Source organism: Staurois parvus, unplaced genomic scaffold (assembly GCF_062004578.1).
Source record: "Staurois parvus isolate SC_StPar_1 unplaced genomic scaffold, SC_StPar_1.0 ptg001198l, whole genome shotgun sequence".
NCBI classification, from domain to species: domain Eukaryota; kingdom Metazoa; phylum Chordata; class Amphibia; order Anura; family Ranidae; genus Staurois; species Staurois parvus.
Genome location: NW_028318994.1, coordinates 156,211 through 182,769, shown reverse-complemented (window position 1 = coordinate 182,769; position 26,559 = coordinate 156,211). Strand labels below are relative to the sequence as shown.

The 26,559-nt window shown below is 46.4% G+C and overlaps 2 protein-coding genes across 3 annotated transcripts in view; one reads left to right on the top strand and one right to left on the bottom strand.

Moving 5' to 3' along the window:
* NME5 (NME/NM23 family member 5) overlaps positions 1 to 6,757 on the bottom strand; it is a 30,415-nt gene extending 23,658 nt beyond the window's left edge. Inside the window, exon 1 of one of the 2 annotated variants that reach the window (XM_089660020.1) lies at positions 6,568 to 6,757. The gene's annotated coding sequence lies outside the window, so the exon portion shown is untranslated. Of the gene's footprint in view, positions 1 to 6,563 lie in introns of both variants that reach the window. The other variant, XM_089660019.1, reaches the window with a different exon arrangement.
* Positions 6,758 to 6,895: 138 nt separating this feature from the next.
* Positions 6,896 to 26,559, top strand: part of LOC149438288 (dymeclin-like) — a 117,751-nt gene continuing 98,087 nt past the window's right edge. The window contains exon 1 of the mRNA XM_089660022.1: positions 6,896 to 7,052. The gene's annotated coding sequence lies outside the window, so the exon portion shown is untranslated. The remainder of the gene's footprint in view (positions 7,053 to 26,559) is intronic.

The following is a 26,559-nucleotide window of genomic DNA, read 5'->3' as shown; positions in this document are numbered from 1 at the left end:
AGATCCATTGAAGTCTATTACATGCAAAACGCAATCTGCTTCGGTATAAAAAAAAAAAAATTCCCCGACTCTTTCCAAAGAACACACTACCATGCATTTCAGCAGATTCTCCATTGAACTCTATTGTAGCAAAAACGCTGCTTTTTACTTTTAAAAAAGTCCCTGACTCTGCAATATACGCACCGGCTCAAAATGCACAGATGTGAATTAGATCCATAGGAAGCAATGTTAAATGGACTAATGTGCGTTTCTGCAAAACACACTAAAAAAACTGCAGCAGCAGCTAAAAAACATGAGCTTTTTTTTTCCATCTGTGTCTCAGTGAGTAGATTTCCCTTCCTGTCCCATAGTCAAAACAGGAAGTGAGAGGAAATCCCTGAAAATCTCTGAACTAGTGTCCCCATAGAAAGCTTTCCCCTCTATTCCTGTTCTGGGGACAACCCAAAATGTGGGATTTTCTTTCACTTTCGGTAATAACAGGACCCAGGACAAATAGAGAGGGTGACTCTCCCTGATGGGGACATAGACAGCAATGAAAACCTAATAGGTGTTGTAATCCCACTCCGCTGTCCAAACTATAAATGACATTTTGCCTTTAGTTATACTTTAAAGTGTTACTAAACCCCAGACCCTGCAATCACTATATCCGGTCTCCCCGGACCCTGCAATCACTATATCCGGTCTCCCCGGACCCTGCAATCACTATATCCGGTCTCCCCGGACCCTGCAATCACTATATCCGGTCTCCCCGGACCCTGCAATCACTATATCCGGTCTCCCCGGACCCTGCAATCACTATATCCGGTCTCCCCCGACCCTGCATTCACTATATCTGGTCTCCCCGGACCCTGCATTCACTATATCTGGTCTCCCCGGACCCTGCATTCACTATATCCGCTCTCCCCGGACCCTGCATTCACTATATCTGGTCTCCCCGGACCCTGCATTCACTATATCTGGTCTCCCCGGACCCTGCATTCACTATATCTGGTCTCCCTGGACCCTGCATTCACTATATCCGCTCTCCCCGGACCCTGCATTCACTATATCTGGTCACCCCGGACCCTGCATTCACTATATCCGGTCACCCCGGACCCTGCATTCACTATATCTGGTCTCCTGGGACCCTGCATTCATTATATATCTGGTCTCCTGGGACCCTGCATTCACTATATCCGGTCTCCCCGGACCCTGCATTCACTATATCCGGTCTCCCCGGACCCTGCATTCACTATATCCGGTCTCCCCAGACCCTGCATTCACTATATCCGGTCTCCCCGGACCCTGCATTCACTATATCCGGTCTCCCCGGGCCCTGCATTCACTATATCCGCTCTCCCCGGACCCTGCATTCACTATATCCGCTCTCCCCGGACCCTGCATTCACTATATATGCTCTCACCGGACCCTGCATTCACTATATCCGCTCTCCCCGGACCCTGCATTCACTATATCCGCTCTCCCCGGACCCTGCATTCACTATATCCGGTCTCCCCGGACCCTGCATTCACTATATCCGGTCTCCCCGGACCCTGCATTCACTATATCCGGTCTCCCCGGACCCTGCATTCACTATATCCGCTCTCCCCGGGCCCTGCATTCACTATATCCGCTCTCCCCGGACCCTGCATTCACTATATCCGCTCTCCCCGGACCCTGCATTCACTATATCCGCTCTCCCCGGACCCTGCATTCACTATATCCGCTCTCCCCGGACCCTGCATTCACTATATCCGCTCTCCCCGGACCCTGCATTCACTATATCCGCTCTCCCCGGACCCTGCATTCACTATATCCGCTCTCCCCACACCCTGCATTCACTATATCCAGTCTCCCCGGACCCTGCAATCACTATATCCGGTCTCCCCGGACCCTGCAATCACTATATCCGGTCTCCCCGGACCCTGCAATCACTATATCCGGTCTCCCCGGACCCTGCATTCACTATATCCAGTCTCCCCGGACCCTGCATTCACTATATATCTGGTCTCCCCGAACCCCGCATTCACTCTATATCTGGTCTCCCCGGACCCCGCATTCACTATATCCGCTCTCCCCGGACCTCTCATTCACTATATCAGCTCTCCCCGGACCCTGCATTCACTATATCCGGTCTCCCCGGACCCCGCATTGACTATATCCGGTCTCCCCGGACCCTGCATTCCCTATATCCGGTCTCCCCGGACCCTGCATTCACTATATTCGCTCTCCCCGGACCCCGCATTGACTATATCCGCTCTCCCCGGACCCCGCGTTCACTATATCCGGTCTCCCCGGACCCTGCGTTCACTATATCCGCTCTCCCCGGACCCTGCGTTCACTATATCTGGTCTCCCCGGACCCTGCATTCACTATATCTGGTCTTCCCGGACCCTGCATTCATTATATCTGGTCTCCCTGGACCCAGCATTCACTATATCCGCTCTCCCAGGACCCCGCATTCACTATATCTGGTCTCCCCAGACCCTGCATTCACTATATCTGGTCTCCCAGGACCCTGCATTCACTATATCTGGTCTCCCCAGACCCTGCATTCACTATATCTGGTCTCCCAGGACCCTGCATTCACTATATCTGGTCTCCCTGGACCCTGCATTCACTATATCCGCTCTCCCAGGACCCCGCATTCACTATATCCGGTCTCCCAGGACCCTGCATTCACTATAACCGCTCTCCCCGGAACCTGGATTCATTATATCTGGTCTCCACGGACCCTGCATTCACTATATCTGGTTTCCCACAGTACACACAACATGGAAATGCAATTATTTTAGTAAATATAAACTGCTAAATGTATTTTCTTATTATCAGTATATAGCAGTCTTGTGACTTCAGCAGAGCACTTTTTAAAGCTTGTAGGAGGATGCAGAACCCCTGACCTCTGCCTGGCCAGTGCTGATTGGCCTTGTACTGATCATATGCACTCTATCAAGAAAAAAAAAAAAACCTCTCTAGCAATACACACCAAATTGAGCATGTGCATGTGGCTATGGGTTCAGTCTGTCTTGTCAGGTGCACATATGAACAAGAGGAGGATCAGAGAAGACAGGATCAAACGGCCTTTTTACACAATGCAGAGGATTAACCCCTTAGGTTCCACAGTGAGTATAACAAGCATGCTTTACTGCATCTACAGACTGATTGTACTGTTGTGGGTTTAGTAACACTTTAATTCTGGATTTTGTAGGAAAGTGTTAGAAACCCCATCAGGTTTTGATTGCTGTCTGTGTCCCTCACATGATGGGAAATCTCTCCAATGGGGACACAGACAAAATCACATTGATAGTAGAGGAGGAACAAAGAGGGACACAGACAGGAACACATTTGAAAGCACATTATATTGTTATTATACAGGATTTATATCGCACCAACAGTGTGCGCAGCACTTTACAATATAAAGGCGATCATTACAATTACAATACAATTTGGTACTAGAGGACACAGAGGGCCCGGCTCATTAGATCTTACAATCTAGGAGGAAGGGTTGAGGGATACAAAAGGTAATAGCTGTGGGGGGGATGAGCTGATGGAGGAAATAAATGGCAGTTTACTATTTAGAAGCCAGATAGGCATCTTTAAAGGGAAGAGTTTTCAGGAATCGTCCAAAGGCAGATAGATTAGGAGAGAGTCAGACAGATTGGGGTAGGGAGTTCCATAGGATGGGAGAAGCTCGGGAGAAGTCCTGGAGGCGAGCATGGGAGGAGATGGAATGGGAACTAGAGAGCAGAAGGTCTTGGGAGGATCCAAGAGAGTGGTTTGGTTGATATTTTGAGACCAGGTTGGTGATGTAGCTGGCAGCAGAGTTGTGGATGGCTTTGTTGTTGGTATTTTTCATTTTATTTGCTGGGTGAGTGGAAGCCAGTGGAGGGATTGGTAGAGAGGGGTGGAGGACACTGAGTGGAGGCCAGTGGAGGGATTGGCAGAGAGGGGTGGAGGACACTGAGGGGAGGCCAGTGGAGGGATTGGCAGAGAGGGGTGGAGGACACTGAGTGGAGGGATTGGCAGAGAGGGGTGGAGGACACTGAGGGGAGGCCAGTGGAGGGATTGGCAGAGAGGGGTGGAGGACACTGAGTGGAGGGATTGGCAGAGAGGGGTGGAGGACACTGAGTGGAGGCCAGTGGAGGGATTGGCAGAGAGGGGTGGAGTACACTGAGTGGAGGCCTGTGGAGGGATTGGCAGAGAGGGGTGGAGGACACTGAGTGGAGGCCTGTGGAGGGATTGGGAGAAAGGGATGGAGGACACTGAGTGGAAGCCAGTTGAGGGATTGGAAGAGAGGGGTGGAGGACATCGAGTGAAGACCAGTGGAGGGATGGAGGACACTGAATGGAAATCAGTGGAGGGATTGCCAGAGAGGGGTGGAGGACACGGAGTGGAAGCCAGTGGAGGGATTGGCAGAGAGGGGTGGAGGACATGGAGTAGAGGCCAGTGGAGGGATTGGCAGAGAGGGGTGGACATTGAATGGAGGTCAGTGGAGGGATTGACAGAGAAGGGTGGAGGTCAGTGAATGGAGGCCAATGGAAGGATTGGCAGAGAGGGGTGGAGGACAGTGAATGGAGGCCAGTGAAGGGATTGGCAGAGAGGGGTGGAGAACACTGAATGAAGGCCAGTGGAGGGATTGGCAGAGAGGGGTGGAGGACACTGAATGGAGGCCAGTGGAGGGATTGGCAGAGAGGGGTGGAGGTCAGTGAATGGAGGCCAATGGAGGGATTGGCAGAGAGGGGTGGAGGTCAGTGAATGGAGGCCAGTGGAGGGAGTGGCAGAGAGGGGTGGAGAACACTGAATGGAGGTCAGTGGAGGGATTGGCAGAGAGGGGTAGCAGACACTGAACGGTTGGTAAGGTGGATGAGCCTGGCAGCAGTATCCATGATGGACTGGAGGGGGAGTGGCCTGTGTAAAGGTAAACCAATGAGGAGGGAGTAGCAGTCGTCGAGGCGAGAGATGAATTAGTGAATTAGGAGCTTTGTGGTGTCATTGGTTACAAGGGGCATATTGTGGAGATATTTCGGAGGCTGAGGTGGCAGGATTTGGACAGGGATTGGAGTAGGGACAATAAATGTTTGTAGTGTGGAAGTGACACCAGGGGGGTGAAAATTGCTGTACTTCCTCTATTATGTGTAATTCCTGTATCCTCAGCGCCACCTAGTGGCCACAATACATTTTTTTCCTGATTGAGATATTTGGATATCTGGTATGTTGTGTACCTTATCCAGTGCAGAAAATGCAGCAAAGGATCTTATGTTGGTGAAACAGGACAGAAGTTGCAAACAAGGATGAATTTGCACAGACACACCATCAAGGAACATAAAGAAGGTGACCTCTGCACACCTGTGGGACACCATGTCACACAACCGGACCACACAATGGGAGACCTCAATATTTTAGTTCTGAAAGGAAAATTCAAATCCATTCAGGAAAGAAAAACATTTGAACTAAGAATTATAATTCTATTTGACACAAGAGATAACGGCCTTAACTTGGACCTGGGATTCCTCAATCATTATCTGACAGCTTTATGACTATCTATTAGCTGTAGCTTGACCCCCTCTGTGTGAGTGTAGTATCCCCCCCTCCCCCCATGTATCTTATCTGTAGCCTTTTTTTTTTTTTCTCAATCCCTTCTAACATTCTGCTTAAACTTTGTGATTTGTATAGTACTGCTTAGACCTTGAAGAAGGGGACACTCCCCGAAAGCTTGTCCTCAAAATTGTATGTTAGTGCAAATAAAAAAAGTATCCCGGACAGTACTCAAGATATCTGGAACAAAACGGCAACATGTGATGTCCACTAGGTGGGGCTGAGGATACAGGGATCACACAATGGAGGTGGATGGGGGACTTGGATGGAGATCTCCAACTCTGAGCGCCTTCAATGTGATCTGTAACTTACCTCAGTGTCTACCCCGGCTGGCCCCGCCCTTCAATGTCTACCCCCCTCCCCCACTATGGAAACATGACGGCAACCCTCCTAACTGTACGCAGTAGGCAACCTCCCCTCCCCCATCACAACTTACCTCTGATACCTTGACCTACCTGTGGTGCAGTCTGACATCTACACTCGCTACTTCTAGTATGGGTGTCACTGGGACAGGAAGTGAGGAAGAATCGCCCCAATGGGGGACACAGACAGAAACACATTTTTTTTTTTTACACAGTAAAAGAAATATATATTTTTTTCATAAAGTCGGAGAGGGTTAAAACTCCTGTTTAGTGGCTGTCTGTGCCTTCCCTGTCCCGGTGACAACTGCATTCCCTATTTCTTGTATGGGTGTCATGGGGACAGGAAGTGAGAGGGAATTATCCCTATGGGGGTCACAGAGAGAGATAGTAAAGTGAGAGAGGGTAACAACCACCCTAATGGGGGTCACAGCCAGAAACAAACACATCTCATAATTTGTCATTGATTGTCACTGTAGACACAACAAAAAAGAAACAATATCGGCTGGAAAATGAAATCTCTATATTATGGGAACGACATTGCTGGCCTCTCGCTGGCTGTGTTATCACCCCTGACCCGGGACAGTCATAGAAATGAGAGCGGACCCTGCGCAGGCTACGTGTACATACATACAGCGGTGACCGGCCTCTCGGGCGGCTTTTCTGGACACTAGGGCTCCTGTGCAGACTTCTGTTTACATGTCCCGTTGCTAGGAGACCGGCCCGGCTTTCTGTACGAGAACCAGCGAGGCTCTAAAAACGACTATCGCGGCAGCGCGCCACCTGGCGGGACGGAGGATGAATGACGTGCTCCGAGCGTAAAGGAACAGTACCCTCTACCTCAGTCTAAGCACACCAAGTTTTCGTAAGGTCGCTCCAACCAATCAGAAACTCTTTTTCTTTTTTTCGCCACGCCCACACGCATAGGCCGTATCCAGGCACCAAGTGAAGTCTCCGCCCCGATGGCTCGAGGGGGGTGACGTCAGGGCCGTGCTACAGTCTGTCAGTTGCGTTTGGGTGATGGAGGTGTCACGTGATTGGGGTGACGCAGCTGTCTGCAGCGACGTGGAGTGATGGCGGCTGTGATCCAGTGAGAGGAGAGAGAGAGCGGGAGAGACGGTGAGAGCGAGGGGGAGGGGCACCTACCTACCTATGTATACCGACACCTACCTCCTCCTCACTGTATATCGACACCTACCTCTTCACCGTATACCGACACCTATCTCTTTCTGCTCACCACCGTATACCGACACCTACCTCCTCCTCACTGTATATCGACACCTACCTCCTCCTCACTGTATATCGACACCTACCTCTTCCTCCTCACTGTATACCAACACTTACCTTTGTATACCGACACCTACCTCCTCCTCACCGTATACCAACACCTCTTTTTGCTCACCACCGTATACCGACACCTACCTCTGTATACCGACACCTACCTCTGTATACCGACACCTACCTCTGTATACCGACACCACCTCTTCACGGTATAGCAACAGCTACTGCGATATACCGACACCTACCTCTTACCGCTGTATACCCACACCCACCTCTGTATACTGACACCTACCTCTCCCTCCTCACTGTATGCCGACACCTACCGCTATATACCGACACCTACCGCTATATACCGACACCTACCGCTATATACCGACACCTACCGCTATATACCGACACCTACCGCTATATACCGACACCTACCTCTCCCTCCTCACTGTAGACCGACTCCTACCTCCTACCACTGTATACTGACGCCTACCTTCTCCTCACCATATACCGACTTCTACCTCCGTATACTGATAACTACCTCCCCCTTCTCACTGCATACCAATACCTACCGCTGCATACCGACACCTACCTCTCACTCCTCACCTTAAACCAACGCCTACCCCCCCCCCTCGCCGTGGACCGATGTTTACCTCCCCCCCCCTCGCCATGGACCGATGCCTACCTCCCCCCCCCTCGCCGTGGACCGACGTCTACCTCTTCCCCCCCCTCCTCGCCGTGGACTGACGCCTACCTCTTCCTCCCCCCCCCCCTCCTCGCCGTGGACCGACGCATACCTCCCCCCCCCCCTCGCCGTGGACCGACGTCTACCTCTTCCCCCCCTCCTCGCCGTGGACTGACGCCTACCTCTTCCTCCCCCCCCCCCCCCCCTCCTCGCCGTGGACCGACGCATACCTCTCCCCCCCCCCCCTCCTCGCCGTGGACCGACGCATACCTCTCCCCCCCCCCCCCTCCTCGCCGTGGACCGACGCATACCTCTCCCCCCCCCCCTCGCCATGGACCGACGCATACCTCTCCCCCCCCCCCCCCCTCGCCGTGGACCGGCGCCTACCTCCTGACTGCCCTGTGTACACTGACAATCTTTGAGACCTCTTGTACGTTCTCCTGTCCTGTGTATATCCGTGAATGGAACATCCTGCCTGATATCAGTATTGTACACTCGGCTCTGTCCCAGCACAGATCACTATGGGGGCAGTGACCCAATAATGGGCTCTGTAGGGTGTTTGTGGGCTTGTGTCCATCATCTGTTAGACGCTTGTGACATTATTCAGAGTTCATTGAACGGTGCATTCACCTGCAGATGACCCCCTGACCTGCATTAAGCTGCTTTTTCTTTCCCATAGAGGTGTATCGGGGGAGAAGCAGTACTGATGTGCACAGCAGTCTCCGGACCGCTAACCCTTCTCAGACAATGTCAGCTGGCAAAGTTCATAACACTGGAGGCATTGCATGCATTTCTTGGTCATGTGATCAGTGTTGTTGGCTTGATCACATGATGGGGAATCCACCTCCAATTGTAGACAGTGGCCAGCAGCTGTCAGTGACCGAATGAGCCGCGTGTACACATATGAGGTGGCTTGGTGTTAAGGACCACTGCTGTGCTGACATATACATGCGTATGGCCAGCGTTACGGGGTTACTGAACCTGCGCCGGGAAGTCTGTTCATTTGTAATGGGCCGCCATTGCACTGCAACAAAGCATTGTATACAAAGCAGTGCACAGCAACACGAGATGATTCACATTTCTGTGTTGTATGGAGCTAAACACAAGTACATTGTGCTACACTTCCTCCGAATGAATGACTGTGACCCACCACGGCGTGTTTTATATATTGTGGAAAAACATGGATCCTAGTGAGCGTTATCACAGCATTATGAATGGGTCCTGAAACAGGAACTTAAGTCTCAACAAAAATGTTTCTAATGGAAAAATGATGAACCGACATTAACTATCCTGGCCACCTGTCCGGACCCCGCTGTACATAGCGGCCATGATGCCTCTTGTGGCCAGTGTAGCAGTCCTCACTGTGCAGTGGGATACTCATCCTTGGGGTGAGGTTTCATCATACTGTTCAAAATGGGAAGCACAGTGAACTAGATCCATAGGAAAACATGTTAAATGGGCTGCAGTGCATTGCTGCAAACTGGAAATGCACTGAAATCTGCGTGTGTAATGAAACTGACCTGTCTGTGCTTGGGTACTTTCGTTAGACTACCGATTCCCCGTCCGAACACTGACCACAGACACCACCGCTGACCATACAAGACAAGACGACACCAGTCTGAACATGGAACTCTTTATTTGAAACTCCAACTGGCTTTTTATACACTCGGGGGACAGTCCCCTTTCCCTGCATAATGACGCAGGGCGGGGCAATCTATACTTGGCAACAAGAGACACACAGGTATTTAAACTTCACACCAGCAGACAGTCCCATCAGGAGGGAGGGCTGCTGGAGACCCCCCCCCCCCCCCACTAAACGAATACACATAAACAAATACAATAGAACAATGGGATTCAACTACATGGCATTAAATAATCAACAACCCCACCCCAATATTAGGACAGATCACCCTGTACCCCTAACAGGCACAGGGTGACTTACACATAAGAGGGATATGGGAAGCTGAGACAGGGGTCTCCCCACCTCTCCAAAGTGAGCTGAGTTCCAAGGGCCCCCCACCCAAAGTGACTCCCGTCACAGCGTGTGAACCTAGTGCAATTTGGAGCTGTTTACTGTGGTATACCCTCCACTGTCTTCCCGTTGCCCAACGGATAAAATTCAAAACATTAACAATAACATATAAAGCCATTTATAACTCTGCCCCAAATTACATCACCGATCTTGTCTCTAAATATCACCCAAACCGTAGTCTCCACTCCTCGCAAAAGACCTACTCTCTAGCTCCCTTGTCTCCTCCTCCCATGCTCGACTCCAGGACTTCTCCAGAGCTTCCCCCATCCTCTGGAACTCTCTACCCCAATTTATCAGACTATCGCCTACTCTGCTCACATTTAGGCGATCTCTGAAAACCTCTCTCTTCAGGGAAGCCTATCCTGCCCTCAGCTAATAATGGAATTTTCTACTCTTCCTACCACTCCATCCCCCACAGTTATTACCTTTTGTACCACTAGCCCCTCCCTCCTAGATTGTAAGCTCCAAGGAGCAGGGCCCCCAAATCCATCTGGTATTGAGCTGTATTGTCTCCCGTTATATTGTAAAGCGCTGAGCAAACTGCTGGCGCCATATAAATCCTGTATAATAATAATTCCGCTACACTGGCAGCAAGAAATATCATGGCTGCTTTGTTCAACACAGCCTAGAGGGGTAGCCAGGATATTCAGAGTCCGTTCACTTTTTAATTGTTCATGACCAGGTATACTCGTCCTTTAGTTACACAATCGACAGAGAAACTTCTGCTCTGCCAATCCTAAAACCAGAAACAAAACCAGAGTGGCTGCTAGCACCTAACTAAATTACCAGAATAGTAAAAAAATGAACAAGGTGGATGGTGCTGCGCTACCCCAACCCAATATAAATAGGTGAAATAAAGAATAATATGTGAACAAATAAAAGAGTGGATCATGAATTTTACCTCAATCTCGTGAATAAAAAACAATGAGGTGAAAATAATACATGTAGTGACAAATAGAATGAGAAATCACCAGGGGAATAGTGAACAAAAACAAATGGAATGAACTCAATGTAGTGAATATTACAACTCGTCTTGACCTAATAGTGAATGCAACAAAAAAAATAATCTAATATATATGAAGTGAATAAATAGAAAATCAAGGTACTAGAACATCTGCAATCACATGACATAGAAACCCCCTGTGCCAAAAAATTATTATTATACAGTATTTTATGAAGCGCCAACAGTTCGCTCAGCGCTGTACATTACAATGGGAGACAGTACATGAGACAGTACAATAACAATACAGTGCGATACACGAGGGGTTCGAGGGCCCTGCTCCTTGGAGCTTACAATCTAGGAGATAGTGAAAAAAACGACAATGTGACCAGAAAAAAAATATTAATGTGCACAGTCCAAACAACTCTGTGTTCATTCAATTGGTGACAACATCCCGTGATCACTCCAACAAATGAATCCACCACCGGCTAGCATGCACGCTCACCTCCACACCGCGACCTCCAGGGGTAAACACACTTCAATGTAGCGCTCAGAGGAGCACTTCTAATCACATCTGTACCCCTGGCAGTAATCCAGGAACAGTACCAATAGTGGTTTTATCCCCTCAGAAAGGTAATCGGCCAGTCTCCTCTCAAGCGGTCCCCATAAAAAAGTTAGAAATGAAGTAGTCCTATAGTATAGTAAGCTTGAAAAAATGTATTAAATAAAAGCAGCCAAAATCCTGCTTACAAAAGAAACACAGGGTCTGCAGACCCACAAGCATAAATCCTGCAGAGAACACACAAGGGTGTACTTGCATGGGTGTACCAAGATGGCGACTGCTGTCCGTTCCGGAAATGACGTCACCACGCTTCTATCCTACGCGTTGCGTCACGAATCACATGACTTCCTCAGGTCTTTTCTAACCTTCTTTATGGGGACTGCTTGAGAGGAGATTGGCTGATTACCTTCGTGAGGGGATCCTGCGCTCATCCACTGTGGACGTCCATGTCTTTTTATGTTGCTGAGCTCACCAGTGCGTTCTTCTTTCCTCAGAATGGACCAAACTGTTGATTTGGACACTCCTAATGTTGCTGTAATCTCTCTGATGGATTTGTTGTGTTTTTGAAGCTTTACAATGGCGCGGTTTAGCGGCAGTTTATAGGCATTTGCCGAGCGTTAAAAACGCTCGGCAAATGCCTATAATGAAGTTTAAATGGTGTTACCGCTCCGCAACCGTGTTCCAACTGCGCTGCAAACGCCGGCCGGGCGGAGCGGGCGGGCGGAGTGGCACCATAGACTAGAACAGGAGGCTTCAGTGCCTCCTGACTCGACCAGAGGCGTCCGTTTTGCCAGGTAGCGATGCTAACGCTCCCATTAGAACAGCACCATGTGCTGCAATGTGCAGAATTGTCAGAGGCATTTAGGAAGCGGTAAAAACGCTTCCCAAACGCCTCTCTGCCGCCTGCACACAACGCTAGTGTGAACGTAGCCTAATTGATGAAGAAATAACGAAGGAGTAGCCTACACCTGGCCATGAAACAGCTTTTGATTCAATTGTGTTCCTCCAATTTGGATGTACATACCCTGCAAATTATACCTGAGAGTTCATATCCATTATATCAGCCCATATCCTTTATAGAACTATAGCTTGAATATATTTTGGGAAATAACTGAAAAAGACTAAAATTGTGCCTGTGTCCAAATATATATGGATCTAACTGTATATAACCAGATTTATAGAACAAGAAATACTTGAGTATTTTTGCCAATATTCTCTTGGAAACTGTATTTTCTTTTATTTTGGATAGTGAGTAAAGTTTATAACCCCTTTATTTTTTTGCCATCTGTGTCCCAATGGGGAGATTTGCCTTCACTTCCTGTCCCATAACCTAAACTGGAATTGAGAGGAAATCCCTCCAAAGTGACGGAATCCCAGGTTGTCACCAGAACTAGTGTCCCTATTGGAAGATTTCCTCTGTATAACTGTTTTGGTGTCAACCTAAAATTTTTGTTTTTTCTTTCATTTTACCTCTCAGTAATCACAGTAAACAGGACACACAGAGAGGGGATCCCAATCTCTCTCCTCTCCATCAAAAACTGAAAAGAAAAAAGTTTTATCTTTAAATATACTTTAATCACAAACATTATAGTGGCATAACTGATGAGACGTAGATCGTTTGTTTGCATTAAGCCCCCACTTTGCACATTCATGTGCAAAATAGCAAATATGCGCAACATTTTTAAATGCATTGTCATGCTTCATGCATAGGGCAGCCCATTCATTTCAATTTGCTGCCCCTCACCAAGCAAGCATGGCAAAGAAACTCAAGTATGTTTTTGTTCTTTGAACATTTAACTTTATTCTTTTTTTTTCCCCATGTACAAAATAGCAAATTTTGCTTTGTTTGGGGTGCCATTAACAATGAATGGCACCTGCAAGCGCAACACATGCATTTTTACATATTTCACAAAATCGCCCTATTTTGTGTGCATTCACGCTCTACAGAAGTGTGAATGAAGCCTGAAGTCTAGGTTCACATGTGGTGCGGGAAACACTGCAATTCATGTGCATTTCCTGCACAGCATTGTTGTACTGATTTTGTGATCTGTAGCCGGTGTCAATGCAATGTTAAAAACACCCCAAACCAGGGCTTGACAAATCTCAGGCACCGGGTTGCAATGGCGACTAGAAATTGCATCCGGGCGCTTGGGTTTTTGTCAACCATCTGCTGTCAGGCACCAGGATGCCTCTTTACTGATCCAGGAATTTGAAATCCCAGAGGCTCCTATCCGTACCTCTCAGCATATGGACAAGAGGCATTCTAATTGGTCAGGACTGTCACATGGACGGCGCTGACCAATCAGAATCCGGCTAGTCTGTCCTGTCAGTTCTAGGGTGAACGTAAGCATTCAATGTGTCATCCTGGCCCAACCACAAAGCTCTTTTTTTCTTTTTCTTTCTTTCTCCTAGAATCAAAGCAAATTTGTCAAGCCCTGCCCCAAACGCAGGTCGGAACCGCAGTGCATTTGCTTGCACCGGATCCCATGGTACAAAACAACCATACACGCAGGTCCAAAACTGGTGCATGCGCTACATTGGTGACATGTGGTGACATGACTTATGTTCTAACCCTTCCACACTCTGCCCTAAACTACACGGAACACTTTCACACTAGCCTTCATCTGGTTTATTTAAAGTGGAAGACCTCCTCCACTCTTCCTACCACTCCATCCCCCACAGCTATCTCCTCCTGTACCACCATCCCCTCCCTCCTAGATTGTAAGCTCCAAAGAGCAGGGCCCTCGATCCCCTCATGTTTTGCATTGTATTGGTATTGTTCTGTCACATGTTCTGTCCCCCTTTGTAATGTACAGCGCTGAGCGAACTATTGGCGCTTTATAAATACTGTATAATAATAATAATAACTACATCTATCCTGAAAAATGCTCCCTCCCCCATCCTACATAGCCTGCCTAACCTGTATTAAAAAAATCTTTGTGGTTACTACATTTATTCCGCTCTTGTCCAATCACGTGCTCCTGCAGCACCTACTCTCCTTTGTCAGTGAGCTGTGGCCCTTTCCCACCCCTTTCATTAATTTTAGTTCTAAAGTTCAGCAGCTTTAGTTCTTTCATCACGCATGAGTTCTATTTTGGGTGGTCTGCATGCAAGTGAAACCTACCTAGGAACTCCCACTCCTCCAGACTGACATCCATCCCTCGAACCCCTCGTCTATCGCATTGTATTGTTATTGTTCTGTCTCATGTATTGTCCCCCTTTGTAATGTACAGCGCTGAGCGAACTGTTGGCGCTTTATGAATACTGTATAATAATATAATAATCCCTTGTTATATTTGCATAACTTCTCCCAAGAGCCACACTGCTTGCTTCAGGGCTGAGGGATCTTGAGAGGATCAGAATGCTGGGATATTTTCAGGAAGCTATGTACAGCAACTTGCTGACCCCTCCCATCAGATATGATCTGTCGACATTGCATAGAGAAGCACAGAGACTCTGTGATGATGTCACTTAGACGTAAATATGCTTTGTAGAGAAGAAAATATATTTGTAAGTTTAATCATTTCTTTAGAGCGTTGATGGGGGAGGGGGAGGTATCAGGTGAAAGGCAAGATATAAACAGATTACGCTTTTAGCTTTGAAGTCAAACTTTGGGGAGGAAAAAAATAACCCTTTTAATCGGGTCCTCCCACACTGCATGAGTTAAATGTTCATTTTGCATTGGAGGAACATAAGCCACTATTCTTGCCTTATTCCTCCCTCCCACGGGCTTCCTTCCAGCTGCACAAATGGTTCCATGAAGTGGCTTCTCTTCACTGCTCCATTGGTTGCAGGCCCTGCAACGTCGTCTTGTACAGTGCAGGACCAGCAGTCCGGCATTATAAATGAGGATTCTGAGGGCCTGTCCACAGCCTGGAGCGCTACAGAAAGAAGACGCGGCTGTTGGAAGGGATATATACGTATAGTTGCTTTCTCTGTTTCCCCAGATGAAACAAGCATGCAACAGTTGCAGTGCTGGGGGAGCCCTACTTCATGGAGTTCAGTTTTAAATAAACGCAGGTGTACTCTGTGATATGAGTTGCAGTGTATATGTGCATACTTACCCATAATGGTGTGCCTGTATATGTAGTTATATTTTTAAGGGCTTGCTCATAAGGCAGCTAAAAAGGAGAGGCTTGGAAGGTGTTTTCATAGCCCGTCATGCAGCCCTCCAATCACCGGTTACACTTGTTTGGCATTGCATGTGCTGTACTGATTTGTGCAGGGCTGGACAAATCCCAGGCACCAGGTTGACTAGAAACTGTGGCCTGGTGCCTGGGCTTTTGTCAACTCTAATGGCTTACCATGGGAAGGAGGGGCGGGGCAGCCGGTTTCACCCTTTAGATGGAGTCGCAGAATAGGTGTCCAGGAACAGATACCAGTCTTGTCAGTACCGGGCGGCTGACAGGTGTTACTGTGCCATGTGTGTGTATGAGGCTGGGTGGTGAGGAGGAGCTGCGCTGTGAGGACGGTTAAAGGGTGAGTTAGAGGAGATACTGGGCTGTAAGGTAGTAGGAGGGTGGATCAGCGGAGGAGCGAAGCCCCTGGCAGGAAGTGTGCTTCTTAAACCTCCCGCTCTGGGTTCTTCCAACAGGTTGAGGGGGTGCGGGACTGGGGAGACTCTCAGCCTCCCCTCGGAGCAGGAACCATCAGTGCTGAATGGGCTCAGCGATGGCCCAGAGCCGTACACTGTGCTGCACCACTAAGGTGAGATCGTTCATATGTATTGCTCAAACAGTTATTCTAAACATTGAATATCAAGACTGAATTTGAACTCTAGGCAACAAAAAAAAAAATCATACATCTATTCTTCGATAGCCACAAAAGGATATAAATCTACTTATTGCAAACTAAATGTTTGCAAAATCAGATATTAACTTGTGAAAGTAGCTGAGACATCACCACTCTGCTGTACATAGCCTTCACAGAAAGCAGTGGGAGGGACCTGAAGGCAGAGAACTACAGGAGGGGGCAGAGACAAGACCAGTCACCCTGCACAAGGAGAGAGCTGCAGTGAGCGGTCTTCATTACAGGAAGAAATTCTCACACTGGATTACTGCACAGATGTGGAAGAAGTACACAAAGCACACCGCTCTGTTCCTGTGAGCTATGTGGAGGGGGTGTGTCCCTTCCCTCCAATCGGCTCTCAGAGGTCTCCCTACTAAGCTCTGCAGAGTGTAATGTCGGCTCCCGTGCCCTTTTTTCTGAACTCTCAGACAAGCTGTATAAATTCAGCCCTTTGAATGGATGTAGAACAGACTGCAGATAAAGGCAAAGTGACAGTGTATGTGACTAGGCCCCTCCGATTTCCTCAGCTTCTGCATTCATTTTCCATCTGTACTATATTAGAGCAGGATAGGAAGATTGTTGTTGCTCCTCAGCAGATTGTTTGAGGCTCAGAGCTGTTTTTAGGTCTGTGGAGAGGACTGGGTATATTATACTGGACAGACGAACAGCCGTCTGGGAATTCCCCTTTCTTCTCCTAGAAAAACTGTATTTGTTCTGTTTACTTTGTCCAGTTGCAAAGTTTGTACCTGGTGTTTATAACGAATTGCGGCCTGCCAGATGGTGGGCAACTACAGGTCCCAGCATTGTCCTTTTATCAGCTTCAATAGATTGTATGTTGTGTTGGCAGAACCCTCAGTACTACTGTTAGATTATTCAGCTTCCATCCTTCAAAATATTTGATCAATTTTCCCTTTTATTTATTTCTCACCATTGTGTTCTAGCGCTAAATCCTCAGAAGGCTGTCATGCTTCTAACTCTGTTCTCGTGTATGGAGTACTGCTGTCACCTTCAGGTGTTTGTTCTATCATTTGGAATAACCGGTTTTGTCAACGCCGCTGAATGATACTTACGAAGACCCCGGATACACCTACATTTATTGGCCATCGTTAATGACATAAATAGCTCCTGGCGCATATATTTGTAACCCTTGGCTGAGTTGGCGGAAAGTTGTGTATGCAGTATGGAGTAGTCTGCGTTATGTAGAACTTGAGTGTGGTCTGACCTAAAATACGGATTTTCCTTGCAGATGCGTATTAGGACAGCCATGTACACTCCACTGAAACTGCCCTACTAAAACTCACTAATGATTTACTAACTGCTAAAACCAATGGCCACTAATCCATACTCTCACTGCTTGACCTCTCTGCGGCTTTTGATATGGTTGACCATCCTCTCCTCCTCAAAAAACTCTACTCTTTTGGCCTCAGAGACTCTGCTCTCTCCTGGTTCTCCTCCTACCTATCGCAGCACTCCTTCAGCGCGCCTATAACGCTGCCTCCTCCTCTTCACTCCCTGTTTCTGTAGGGGTCCCTCAAGGATCTGTCCTTGGACCCCTTCTCTTCTCCATCTATACCTCCTCCCTTGGTCACTTGATAAACTCCCATGGCTTTAACCAATTCAATACCGGGCACATTTTCCCCCTTCCTGCCCAGGCCATTTTTCAGGTTTCAGCGCTCTCACACTTTGAATGACAATTGCGCGGTCATACAACATTGTACCCAAACTAAAATTTTATCATTTCTTCACACAACTAGAGCTTTCTTTTGGTAGTAATCACCGCTGGGGTTTTTATTTTTTGCTAAATTAACAAAAAAGACCGAAAATTTTGAAAAAAAAACATGTTTTTCTTTGTTTCTGTTATAAGAGTTTGCAAATAAATGTTCTTCATAAATTTAGGCCGAGATGTATTCTGCTACATGTCTTTGGTGAAAATAACCCAAATTAGGATGTATTTTTTAGTTTGTAGGAAAGTTATAGAGTTCACAAACTATGGTATAGATCTGAATATTGATCAATCCTGAAGTACTGACAGCCAATCTAATTTCTTGAGGCCCAAAAATGTCAGAACAGTACAGATATCCCCCAAATGTCAGAACAGTACAGATATCCCCCAAATGTCAGGACGGTACAGATATCCCCCAAATGTCAGGACGGTACAGATATCCCCCAAATGTCAGGACGGTACAGATATCCCCCAAATGTCAGAACAGTACAGATATCCCCCAAATGTCAGAACGGTACAGATATCCCCCAAATGTCAGGACGGTACAGATATCCCCCAAATGTCAGGACGGTACAGATATCCCCCAAATGTCAGGACGGTACAGATATCCCCCAAATGTCAGGACGGTACAGATATCCCCCAAATGTCAGGACGGTACAGATATCCCCCAAATGTCAGGACGGTACAGATATCCTCCAAATTACCCCTTTTTGCAAAGTAGACAGTCCGACGTATTTCATAAGAGGCATGGAGAGTTTTTTTTGAAGTTGTATTTTTTTTGTCATTTTTCGAAAAATGAAAAAATTTAAATTATTTTCACTTTTTTTTTTTTTTTTTACATACTGTCACCAGTGCAGTACAGCATCATATAACTGTCATGGCAGTGATCAGGGACACTGACTGGTGACAGTATGGAAAAAAAATATATATATTTTTTATTTTTACTTTATTACATTTTCTTTTTTTTTAAGATTTTTTTTTTTTTTTTTCATATTTCACTATGTCCAAAGTAGTACAATGTTACCATAGTAACATTGTACTACTTTGGGAAGTGATCAGTATTTTATTTTATTTTTTTTACACAATTTGCTTATAGCAAATAATTACTTTGCTATAAGCAAGCATTTACCTGAATGACATCGATTCATTCAGGGTTTTTTTTTTTTTTTGTGCTTAGCTGTGATTTGGCCACAGCTAATCACATGACATGTGCATGTGATCGCTGTGACCATTCACAGCTAGACACTAGTATACAATACTGTCATGTGACCTGCTGTGATTGGTCATAGCAGGTCACATGGTACCAGCAACGGGGGCCGGTACTCTGATCTGTCATCGGCCGTGTACGAGGTACACGGCCGGTGACTGATCACGCGGCTATGCAAGCGTGAAAACTGCGCATGCCTGGGAGGACGCCATATGGCGTCCACCCGGAAATGTACAGGTTTTTGCCGGCTGCCAAACGGCTATTGGTTAAGTACCATCTCTATGCTGATGACACAAATCTATCTTTCAACCCCTCACCTCACCCCTTCAGTCTCCTCTCGCTTTACTAACCTACTAAGGGACGTATCAGCATGGATGTCACTCCACTTCCTCAAACTCAATCTTTCCAAAACTGAGCTCTTGGTATTCCCTCCAGCCCGTGCCCCCTCCCTCTTCTTCTCCATCAAGATCAATAACACAATCATCATTCCCTCCCCTCATGCCAGGGTATTAGGTGTAATCCTAGACTCCCATCTGTTCTTTCACCCCCAAATCCAATCACTGTCCAAATCTTGTAGACTTCACCTCCACAACATCTCCAAGATACGCCCGTTCTTAACCTCGGAAACCACTAAGCAACTTATTCACTCCCTGGTTATATCTCGCCTTGATTATTGTAACTCCCTCCTCATTGGCCAACCTCATCGCAGGCTATCCCCTCTTCAGTCTATCATGAATGCTGCTGCCAGACTCATCCACCTTACTAACCGTTCTGTATCTGCCATCCCTCTCTGCCAATCCTTCCACTGGCCTCCACTCAGTGTCCTCCACCCCTCTCTGCCAATCCCTCCACTGGCTTCCACTCAGTGTCCTCCACCCCTCTCTGCCAATCCCTCCACTGGCTTCCCATTGCCCAACGGATAAAATTCGAAACATTAACAATAACATATAAAGCCATTTATAACTCTGCCCCAAATTACATCACCGATCTTGTCTCCAAATATCACCCAAACCGTACTCTCCGCTCCTTGCAAGACCTCCTACTCTCTAGCTCCCTTGTCTCCTCCTCCCATGCTTGTCTCCAGGACTTCTCCAGAGCTTCCCCCATCCTCTGGAACTCTCTACCACAATTTATCAATCTATCGCCTACTCTGCTCACTTTTAGACGATCTTTGAAAACCTCTCTCTTCAGGGAAGCCTATCCTGCCCTCAGCTAATAACGGAATCTTCTACTCTTCCAACCAGTCCATCCCCCACAGTTACTACCTTTTGTACCACTAGCCCCTCCCTCCTAGATTGTAAGCTCCCAGGATCAGGGCCCTCCTTTCCCTCTTGTATTGAACTGTATTGTCTCCCTTTATATTGTAAAGTGTTGAGCAAACTGTTGGCGCCATATAAATCCTGTATAATAATAATAATAATAATAATAATTTTCTTTATATAGCCACTGGTGGCCGCTGTAGGTAAAGCGATATACCCATATGTTGCTGCCTACTTCTGGCATCCGGACTTGTATGCGCGCCCTCTGACTGGCACCCACTTTGATTGTACACTGCGGGAGCCTGTCAGCAAGTCCCAGCTAATGAGTCACGCATGGGACCTGCTGATCGGCTGTGTCCAATCACAGCCCAGAGCCCTGTGTTTTTGAAAAACAACACTGAGCTCTATACAGAGAGAGTGATCTGTCAGTTTCTCATCCTTGCAAAGCATTTTACACATAGTTAGGCACACATTTAACCCCTTTATTGCCCTAGATGTTAACCACTTCATAGCTAGTGTCATTAGTGCAGTGTATAGCATTATCAGGGATCACTATTCGTGTCACTGGTGATGTCAGCGGCAATTGGCCAGTTCCCCTCAGCGTCAGTTCGTGTCAGACTGCCCACCGTAATATCTGTCCCATTATAAGTCGCTATATATACCATAGTATGTAGGCACTATAACGCACACAATTTTTAATTTTTCTTTTTTATTTCAGTGTTTTTATTCAAGCGAAGCTCCACTCAAAAATGAAAGCTCCACTTGTTTGCCTCCCTCCACAGCCATATTTGGCACCTTTTTGGGGGGGGAGCGGTTACCTGGTTTTGACAGGTACCTGCTCCCATTTTCCATTCAGTTCACTGTGGCAAAGTGAGCCCGAAGTTTGGTTTCCTTCTTTCTCTTGCAGACTTCTGGGAGCCTTCACAGGTCCTAGACGACTGCCAGACCAATCAGAATGCGCAACGAGACTCGCGTATGTGCAGTGGGCACCCGGCTGTGAAGCCTCAAGCTGCCACAGCCTGGTGCCCACAGTTGTGATGCCAGCGCCGAGGACAGAAGACGCAGAGAAGGGATGCTTAAGTGTACACATCACTGTACCCTGGGACAGGTAAGTGTGTGTTTTTATTAAAAGTCAGCAGCTACAAAAACTGTAGCAGCTGACTTTTAATAAACACAAAACTGACTGAAACTTTTAAGAGATTTCAGAATAACAAATAGTTATTTGTGAAACAACAAAAGTTGTTTCACAAGATCTGAATTCCACATCCAATTAACAATCTTAAAATGACCCATTATCAGATGAGCAAACACTCAAATTATTTTGATCTCAGCCATAAATTCAATGAGTTAGAGATAATGATAATCATCAATAAACTAAAATGATACCTGACAGCAAATTTTTTTTATTTTTTTAACAGTATATAAAGTTGCATTAACAATTGTACAGTGGGAGGGGGAAGGGAAGGGTGGAGGACAAAGGGTAGAGGAGGAACTGCTGTTCACTAGTCCTGAGAACATAAGCTGGCCTCGAGCCATAAAAGGCCCCAGAGCCCTCTGCAATCAAATTATTTAATGTAGGAAAGGGAAGAGAAGAGAGAGAAAAGGAATAAAAACGAAAGGAGGTTCAACCAGCACAAGGAGGGTCAACACAAGAATAGGAGGGGAGTGGACTTGTCTGCTCTTTTCCCTCCCCTCTAGCCGACGGTGAGCCGGGCCCGCAGATAGGCAAGCGGAGCCCGGGGAACTTTACTGCGGGGGCGTGGAGAGGCTGGCACTGTGTGGCAGCAATCGGCGGCAGCACTGCCGCCGATTGCTTCTACCTGACAGGTGAGCCCTGCTGCTTGCCTGCAGCAGGGCTAAAGGTAGAAAAAAACTGCCTGCCCAGCGCCTGGAACTACATGTTCCAGGCAATAGGAATCCAACATCCTTGACATCCGTGTCAGATGTTTTGCAAATCGCATCTCAAACCAGCAAATCACTCAACTTTGAAATCGTGCAATTTCATTGTAAGTCGCACGATTTCAAAATCGTCTTTGATGTGACCGAGGTGTAAAGAACTAGGTCCACCAAGTTTAAGGTATTTATAGCAAGTCTAAAAACAAACAGATGCGGTGGCTAATGTCTCAGGATAGGGACGACTGAGAAGCCACCGCTAAAGAAAAAAAACCCACTGGCGGTAAAGGGTAAGTTCTCAGGTCACATGATGAGAGGTGGTAGGTTTCTTCGCCTGTGGAGGTAACCAGAGAGGTGAAAGCTGAGGAGGAGGACCATTGGATTTGGACTGGTTTAAAGATAAAGGACTGTGGGATAGGAAGCTCAATTTCAATAGGACCTTATCACCTTTCAAAAAGTGGAAGTTATAGGTAAATTGTAGACCGAAAGGATAGTTCCAGCTGCAGCGGATGTCTCTTTAGACTAGAGGTGAAAGCAGGGGTTTGAAAGCTCTTCTTTTCTGGATGGTAGCTTGGGAAATGTGTGCAAAGATCAGGATTTTGTAGCTATCAATTTTCTGGTCAGAGAGTATCGCATGACCATCTCCTTTACCCTGAAGAAGTGAGGTTTCACAATGACATCTTTAGACAGCCCATCCGGTTTTAAAGAGACCAGGGCTTTATGAATGCGGTCTATCTCCATGTCCGATATTGATGAAATCCACACTTTAGATTGCATTACAGAATAGGTAATAGACAAGATGACATTCGCCGTTTCAGGAAGGCCTCTGATGAGCAAGTTGTTACGTCTAGCCCTATTTTCCAGATCATCAATTTTAGAATATGCTTCCTCCAGACAATCTTGTAATTCAGTAATCATGTTAGAATTCTTGACTACTCAATGGACTGTCATTAATTTTAGATTTTCAATAATGTCCTGGCGGTGTCTCAGCTTCTGGAAAATCTTGCTTCAGCCCAGAGGAGAACTTATATTGTTTTTTTTATCAAAAATATATTGCAGAATACATTTTGGCCAAATGTATGAAGAACAATATAGCAGAAAGCATAAAATATATATATATTTAAAAAAAAAAATTTTTTTTACGTTTAGATCACAAAAAATAAACCCAGTGGTAATCAAATGCCACCAACAGCTGAATTTGTGTGAAAAAAATTATATAAATTTTGTTTTGGTACCGCGTTGCATGACCGTGCAATCCCCAGTTAAAGTAGTGCACTGGTAAAAAGCAAAAAATGTCCCCGTCATGAAGGGGGTAAAATCTTCCAGAGCTGGTGTGTATATAATATACATGTGATGCCCCTTCCTGAAGCTCCTGCACCTAAAATTAATAAATAAATGCCACATGCACACTGTACTGATGTATGAGCGTGAGACATTCCTGGCAGAATAAAACAAGACGATGGGCCGTATTTGCGCATTAGCACACACAAGCAGGAAGCGTGGCATTTGAGTATACATTCAAAATAGTGAGCGTCAACTCAGATTTCTGTAATTGTAATTTTTTTCTACTGATCAGTATGCTGGTTATGGGACTTTGTATGCAGGCACAAAGAAAACAATGTGTTGCATTTTAAATCGGTAAAAAAAACCCAATATTGTATGCCTGAAAACTGAGGACAAGTATCGTTATTACTTGTTCGTTATTGTTGTTATTATTATAATACACCCTACGGAGAAATTATAATTGAAAAAATCTGTCTGTAGCTGAGATCATAAGAGGAATATATTGCTGAAGGCCCTCATTCCAATCCTCATCAGTTATATTCGGTCTATCCCTTTGCCAAGCTAAATAAGTTTGTGTCCTGCTAGAAGTACCTTTACAGGTCAGCCTAAGATAAATAGAGGACTGAGTCCTATCTATATTATTGGCCGTAAGAAGTTTTTTGACCGAGTGGGAGGTAAGCGTTATGGCAGCAATGGGCAAACTACGGCCCGCGGAGCGTGATAAAAAAAAAAACAGCCAGGGCAGGCAAACATTGGCTGTCAGATGTGTGTAGGCGGGGCAGCGTGACGAACGTGAGGGGAGCTAGGCTCCTCTCACAGTCCGCCCTGAAGACCGGAACGGCGCGGGAACACGGCGAGAGGAACGCGCGGAGCAAAGGTAAGTAAATTGACACAGGGGGGACTTGGCTTACTACTTGGGGGGGAATAGTACTATGGGGGATGAAATACTATATGGGGGATGAATTACTATGGGGGATGAATTACTATAGGGCGGATGAATTACTATAGGGTGGATGAATTACTATAGGGCGGATGAATTACTATATGGGGGATGAATTACTATGGGGGATGAATTACTATATGGGGGATGAATTACTATAGGGGGGATGAATTACTATAGGGGGGATGAATTACTATAGGGGGGATGAATTACTATATGGGGGATGAATTACTATGGGGGATGAATTACTATGGGGGATGAATTACTATGGGGGATGAATTACTATGGGGGATGAATTACTATGGGGGATTGAATTACTATGGGGGATGAATTACTATGGGGGATGAATTACTATGGGGGATGAATTACTATATGGGGGATGAATTACTATGGGGGATTAATTACTATGCTTACTATGGGGGAATATTACTATACTTACTATGGATGGCATGGTAGTGGCTGGGCCGGCCAGCAGCTAGTGGGGGGCATAAAAGTTTTGTAAAATAACTCTTTTTATGCTTTTCTACCTTAAATTAATCTAAACATTTAATGTTACAAATTTTAATTTAATTTATATTAATTCACACATACACATCATTCATCTACTCTTGGTCCGGCCCCCGGGTCCAATATATGAACCCATTGCGGCCCTCAAGTCAAAAAGTTTGCCCACCCCTGGGTTATGGGGTCTGGAAACTGGGTGTGAACTGCATGCCTAAGCTGTAGGTACCTGAAGTACATCTGGGGGGATGAACTGATGTTTTATCTTTGAAAAGGGAAGAAGACGCCCTTCAGGCAGAATGTCGCAGAGTCCTGATGCCATACTGGACCCAAACCTGTGTGTTTGGTGCCGACTGCAAATGAACCAATCATGGATTGCCCCATAAAGGGGTATGAGGGGAAATAGTTTGAGGCGCACTAAGAAATGCAGCAGCCTGCTTCCGGTTTATTTGATATTTTGTTTTAAGGTTTAGCATGTATATCTAAACACCAGTATAGTGCAGGTGAAAATACCAGTGTACAAGCACCATACAGTAATAGAATGACTTCTTTCTATTGCTTCTCGGCCTTTTGGCTAAGATCAAGTGTGGAATAACTTCTTTCTTTAATGATTGCTTGATATCTGGATATGTCGCCCCAGAAGTCTGTGTACAAGACGAACCCCTAAACTGGTCTTTTTGATAAAGTCCTGTTGGGCTGTGACTTCTGTAATCACCACCTGGACCTCTACTCAATCTTCTGGATTTTATTTTTATTTTTTTATTTTATTCTGACATATTTAGTATTTATTATATTTTGTGTTAGCTGTTGGCTTGGAAGTGGAATGGACAGGATTCAGTCACCTCTCCTGGGTCTTTACTGCTGTCTTGGAGCGCACTCTTTGAAAGTGAAAGTGAACCTGAACAATAAGGTGATCTTATTTTCTCCCTTTAAAGCAGGACTAAACTTAAAGCGGAGTTCCAGTGAAACTGTAAAAAAACAAAAAGTCAGCAGCTACAAAAACTGTAGCTGCTGACTTTTAAAAAAAACAGCCACTTGCCTGTCCCTCGATCATGCGTTTTCCTCCCTGCAGCCCGTTTCACCGGCCATCCTGTGTTCCTGGTGCTGACATCTTCAGTGTTGGCACCCAACTGTGACAGCTTGTGGCTTCACAGCCGGATGCCCACTGCGCATGTGTGAGTAGTGCTGCACTTTCTGAATCATCTCGTAATCTTCTGGGACCTGTCATGTGTCCCAGAAGACTACAAGCAGGGAGGGGGGAAGGACAACTTCTGCTTCCGATCGCCTAGGCCAATTTGGGGTAAACGCACCCCTGCGCTCTCCAAAGGTGCCAATCCCTAACGAGAGCGGGGGACCAGTCCTTTAAGCGGAACTTCCCCTTTTGGGTGGAGATCCACTTTAACTTTTGGGAAACTGCAAACCAGCAGTTCTTTATTGCAGAAGAGATATTATTATTATTATTATTATACAGGATTTATATGGCACCAACAGTTTGCTCAGCGCTTTACAATATAACGGGAGACAATACAGCAACAATACAGTT